Here is a 6,074-nt window from a genome sequence, read left to right on the forward strand (position 1 = left end):
TGATAAACTGCACAAAACAGTGCGATTGAGGTGCGCAAAATAGCGCAAATGATAAACTGCACAAAACAGTGCGCTGCGCAAAATAGCGTGAATGTAAACTGCACAAAACAGTGCGATGTGCAAAATAGCGCAAATGATAAACTGCGCAAAAAAGTGCGATTGAGGTGCGCAAAATAGCGCGAATGATAAACTGCACAAAACAGTGCGATGCACAAAATAACGCAAATGATTTGAAATGCTCTAAACAATGCAATACGCTAAACAGCGCGAGTGATTTGAAATGCACAAAACAGTGCGATTGAGGTGCGCAAAATAGCGCGAATGTAAACTACACAAAACAGTGCGATGCGCAAAATAGCGCGATTGATTTGACATGCACTAAACAATGCGATACGCTAAACAGCACGAGTGATTTGAAATGCACAAAATAGTGCGATACGCTAAACAGCGCGAGTGATTTGAAATGCACAAAACAGTGCGATTGAGATACAACCACAAGATGCACAAGACAGTGCTAGTGAGATACAAAGTGTAAATGCACAAGACAGTGTGATAAAATGCATCTTCTATGCAAGTACAAGGGCATTTTCTATGAAACAGGGAAAGCATATTCTATGTATGAGACAAGCAAAGCATACTATGTGGAATCGAAAGCAAGCATATTCTATGCATGAATCATAACGATGCGTGGCACGCATGTAACAACAGTGTATATGAAAGTTCACATTCTATGCAATAGAAGAGCATCAAATATGTACTCTGGTGCCTCTGATTTGCCTCTTAGAGGACTTCGCAACACACTCAGCTCAAAAAGGGCACACCTTGTTCATATTGGCGAGAGATAACATCTGCATGTGAAACCCTCGAGTGCTGCTTGGACTGCCATTCTGACTTGAAGCAGGCTTACACTTAGGGTCAAGATACATTCATACTCCAGAGAAACAGCGAGGCCTGAGAAAGTGCACTTGGAATGCAGTCTCGGATTTTGCTAAAGTTGAAACATGCTAAGATGCTCCAAATTTTTCCTCTTTTCTTTTGCTTTGCAGTCCGGAACCTAAATAACTTCAGATAGGTCCTTGCTTTACTATTCACATATGACCTGGGTTAAACTCTGTGATTTTATGAAAGAACCAATCCTGTTTTGCACAAATGTGGAGAACGACACGGCACTCTGAGCACAAAACGATTTTTGAAATTGAAATGAGAAAAGGGTTCTCAACCGGGTATTGAGCCTACAACTGACCACAGCCAAAACGACTCAACAATGGAAAACAAAGGTAGAACAACCTAAACACAACTCAACAAAGGAAAAACAAGGAAAAATGACCTAAACACATCTGTTGACACTCAAAACTCAAAACAAGAATCGAGACAAACACAAACGCACAAACACAACACTCAGCTGTGTTACAAAGGCAAAAGACCTCTCGGTGCATGAGGAGCTAGTTTCTCCAGGTATTATTTTCCACCCTTTCTTATTTGTGATTCTCACATCACTCGGCCCTCAGGCTCGGCTTTTCTCACAAAATCTTTTTCCTCACTTTTTCTTTCAGCGCACATCTCTCTATTCTTTAATCTCATATTTTTTTTTTCATCCCTCCCCTGGGTGGTTGATAGATAAACAAGAAGTTGCGGGCTTTTGCCTCTAGCATTCTGCTAGATTCTCTTTCTTCTGCGCACAGCTAGTGGATTCCTCCCACAGAGGAATTACGCTACAACTGGGTGTGTAGCAAATCTACAGCTGACATCGGTTGACGATGCTCTGCTGGGGAATTTGGGCGTGATCAGATCTGTCCAGATGAGGGAGTGGAATATCTTGCCCCATTCTAGTTCGTGCTTCACACTTGGCTTGATACCTCGTTGCTTGGAGGATGTGAGAGCTTTCTGCCCTTTTGCGATAAGCTTCCGCTGTGCCCTTTCTGGCGAATACAGTGCCCTTTCCGGCAAGTAGAGTGCCCTTTCTGGCAAGTATGTTGACAATGGGGAAAAAGACAGAACACCTGACTCAACTGTGCCCCTAGTTCATCATTTTGACCATTTTTTGTTTTTGGCTTCTGCTAAAACAATTTTAACCAAAATGAGGGCTAGATTAACATGCTTGTTCGATTTTTTATTTGAAATCATGCAAGTCAGGTTATGAGCACTGAAAATTTTCCTTTTTTAGATCCAAGAAAAAGGTCCAGTTTTAGAAAAAGATGGAATAATTTTCGAGAAAATTAGTCAACCTCAGTAAAAATTTTCAAAAACTATTTCGCAAACGGCCACTGCTTAACGAGCATGAAACTTACTCTTGAGATGCACAACCTCAGATCCATAACAATGGCAAACTGCTCCTCATCTGAAGGACACTGCATGGTAACGGAAAGTTGCCCCTTATTTGAATAGCACCGCAGCACATTGTATGGCAACAGAAAGTTGCCCCTTGTTTGAACGGCATCGCAGGGCATTGTAGTCAGTCCTCAGAGCAATGAACACAACCAGACTCTCGGATACAGAAGATGATCAGAACCATCACATGGACATAGTCAAATTTGAAGTGTTTTGTGGCTGGACTTCAGAATGAAGTTGCCTACGTATCCCAAAAATGGGAATCAAGCCTTACGTAGTTCGGGCTTAAGGTACACTCGGGTATTAACCTCTCCTTTTACGCTCTAACTTTTGCCAAGGCCGCCCTTCCGGGTTTTCAACCTTGCGAGCTCTGTTTTTCTTTTCTTTCCAATTTTTTTATTTCTTTTCTTTTCTTTTTTTTTCAATTCAATTTTTTCTTCATTTTTTGCATTTTCTTCATTTTTTTTTGTTCTTTTCCTTCTTTTCTTGCTCTAATTTTTGCCTGGGTCGCCCTTCCGGGTTTTCGGCCCAGCGAACCTCTCAAGGGTAAAAGTGTAGCTTTTGTCCATATGGAATGGTTTGAGATCTCGAAGCCATCTAAATCCAGGAGAATGGCTGTTGTTCGCTGATGATGTAGGAGTCCATCCAATGGGGGGCTGAATTTGCCACTAGTGTTATGGATAGGAACTTGGTTGTCCTTCACCAATACTTTCTTCTTTTCTCCCTTCTGGGATTTGGCATTCTCGCTGATCTTCATCTTTGAATCTGCGAACACATTTGAAATTCTTTTGCCCCTAGTTCGTGGGGTGCTCCTGATCTAGCTTCGCAAGCTTCTTGATCTGACTTTGTCGCCGCTACTTCACGGGCTGCTTTTGATCCGGCCACACAGGCCTTACATTGTAGTTGACCGTTGAACATTCTGAATCCAAGTTCAAGTTTTGAAATCAAGAGGGGTGGAGTCTCGAGGCTGAGGGCGATCCTAGGCTGCACAATCTCAAGAGAGATTCCACACAGGTCTTCGCAGGACCGCGCAAAACATTTTTTTGAAATCTTTTAAGAAAGCGACGAGTCGCTCGCGCTGAAGATAGTGTAGAACCAATCTAGATCAAGCCAAGATCCTTCCCAGTACTCACACTAACAAGCATGATTTCATTCATTAAGGGCTTAGCATGCCTCTCGTTCTCTCAATTGATCAAATTTTTGCAAAACCCGAGGAATTCCTTCCTCTTCGTTTTCACCGCAGTGTTCAAAAAAAGTTTCAAAAAACTTAGGTCAATGCAATAATTTCGAGGCACAAGAGAGGAGGCGGAACGCACTGCCGTTTCATTCAAATCCCGGCACAACTAGCACACGACAAAAGCAAACACAAAAGTGCGAAAATCACTGCTATTTCAATTAGAATCTGTTGGCACAACTGGCTCCAAGGCAGAAACAGACTCAAAAGAAAACGAAAAGACAAACACAAAACAAGCAAGTGATGTCCGAGGTAACACCCCCGAAATCACCCGACTCCAACAAAACAAGACTGACTCGATACAACAAGACAGACCCAAAACAAAAAGACTGACTCTATACAAAACAACAAGACTGACTCAATACCCAAGTTAGAAAGCACAAAAACTGGTGTTTGCATATTGCTCAGAACAATGCGTGTTATTCCCACGTCTGGAGTTAATCGAGCGCCGCCCGCAGGTGGTTCATCCCTTGATCACATACTCACATTATCCCCCAAGTTCACCGATCCAGTGCCGATAGACTTTGCAGAGCTTGGCGGGAGGACAACCCCGTTGTCAAACAGATCTTGTACTTCGTGGCGAAGACGAAAGCAGTTGTCGGTAGTATGGCTAGTTTACTGATGGTACGTGCAGTACTGGGTAGCATCACATGTAGCCGGAAGAGGGTTCGGGAGAGGCCGAGGCTCAAGGGGTTTGAGATGGCCTTGTCTAACAAGGATTTGGAGAGCTTTGGATAAAGGCATATAGAGGGCATTGAAGACCATCCGACGTCGGGGTTGGTACTTCAAGGTTTGTGAATTTTTGCTGGGCACACCAGAAAAGAGATTAGCAGTTGCTGGCCTGGCTTGCTGATCTCATCCGAGTGGAGGATTAGAGCTTAACAGGATTGTCTCTGGTATGACAGCCTTTCTCCTGGTTTTCCCTTTGATTTAGACTGCCCCCAACTTGAGTAGCGAAGGTGTCATCCACAGCCTTTGCAACAACTGCAATCACTTGCTGTTTGTTCAGTCCTTCGGCTTTCAAAGCCTCAACAGCCCACATGAGGTGTTCATGGGGATCAATGTCTACCCCTACCTTGTTCTTACCACTGACCTTCACTTTATCAAAGGATCGGGTCGTTATATTCGAGCGGAGCCCAGTTGTTGTCGACACGCCAACACCCAGATCTGAGATGGCTTCAGGTTGGCCCTTTTCAGTTGCAGCTTGCTCTAAGATTAAGGAGCCTTTTGGATTGAAACTTCTAGCCTGTGATGTGGTCGATGATGGAGCCAAAATTCCAAAGGCTAAGTCTGCCACAGTTCTCTGAAGATCTTCGATCATTCTCATCAACTCAGAAGTGGTGGGCTCACAGGTTTGAGATGATTGGGGTTTAGATGCACCCATCATGCATAAGTCCATGCTTTCTGGGATAAACACCTCAGGCTTGGGTAGATGGACTGGGGTGATGTATATGCTGGGGTCGTAACGAACGGCCAGTGTATGGATTAGATTGAGATATGGATGAGGTACTTGGTCATTGGGGTCTAAAGGTGGAGCTATTGTCTGGTTGTCGATGAGATTTTGGACCTCGTGACGAAGGCGGTAGCAACGGTTGGTGCCATGACCGCACTGCTGATGGTACACACAGTACTTGGAGGGGTTATGTCTGGCTGGGAGTGGATCAGGCAGAGGTTGAGGATCAAGGGGTTTGAGATACCCTCTTTCCATCAAGACTTTTAGTGCGCTAGTCAGGCTCATATAGAGAGGGGTGAAAGTTTTGCTCTGAGCTCGGGCTGGGCCGGTGGTTTGTAGTCTTGGATTGGCAAAAGGGTTAGCTGTGGCGACTATATTGATTTTTGCGGGTTTGGGAATAGCGCTACTACCAGCATTGGCACTCCCTGAAATCACCCTCCTTGTTGCTTCACTTGTTCTGGGAATGATCCCACTGTTGAACGCATTCTCGATCTGAACCCCCAGTTCATGCAAACTTTTGAAAGTGAATAGTGGAGCGACTATCAACTTTTGCAACATATCATGCTCGAGGTTTCGTACCATCATCTGCACTTGATCCCTCTCGGAAGGCCGATCTGTCATCTGTGCTGCCTTTGCTCTCCATCTTGCAACAAATTCCACAAAAGGCTCTGTTGGGTTCTGGCGGGTTGTTTCAAGCTCTTGCATGGTCATTTCAACTTGGATATTGTAGGAATACTGATCGACAAAGGCCTCAGCTAGTTCTTCCCAGTTTTGCTTCACTGTATCCTCCAATTTGGCATACCAAGTGGCTGCTACACCCGACAGGGTTCTTCCATACATAGAGAGTTTTTGTGGCTTAGTCAGACCCATCGGCTTCAGGATATCCAAGAAAAGCCGGATATGTACCAGAAGATCTCCAGACCCGTCGAAACAGTCAATATATGGCATTTTGAATCTGTCTGGGAACCGTACGGCAGCCTCGGTGTACCTATCCTCAATCTCAGGAATGGAGTTAAGGCCATGTACCTTTTTGAATTGCTTCTCAAGGTTTGCAATTTT

This window comes from Camellia sinensis, chromosome 9, assembly GCF_055761805.1.
Source record: "Camellia sinensis isolate YWXY chromosome 9, ASM5576180v1, whole genome shotgun sequence".
Taxonomy (NCBI): Eukaryota; Viridiplantae; Streptophyta; class Magnoliopsida; order Ericales; family Theaceae; genus Camellia; species Camellia sinensis.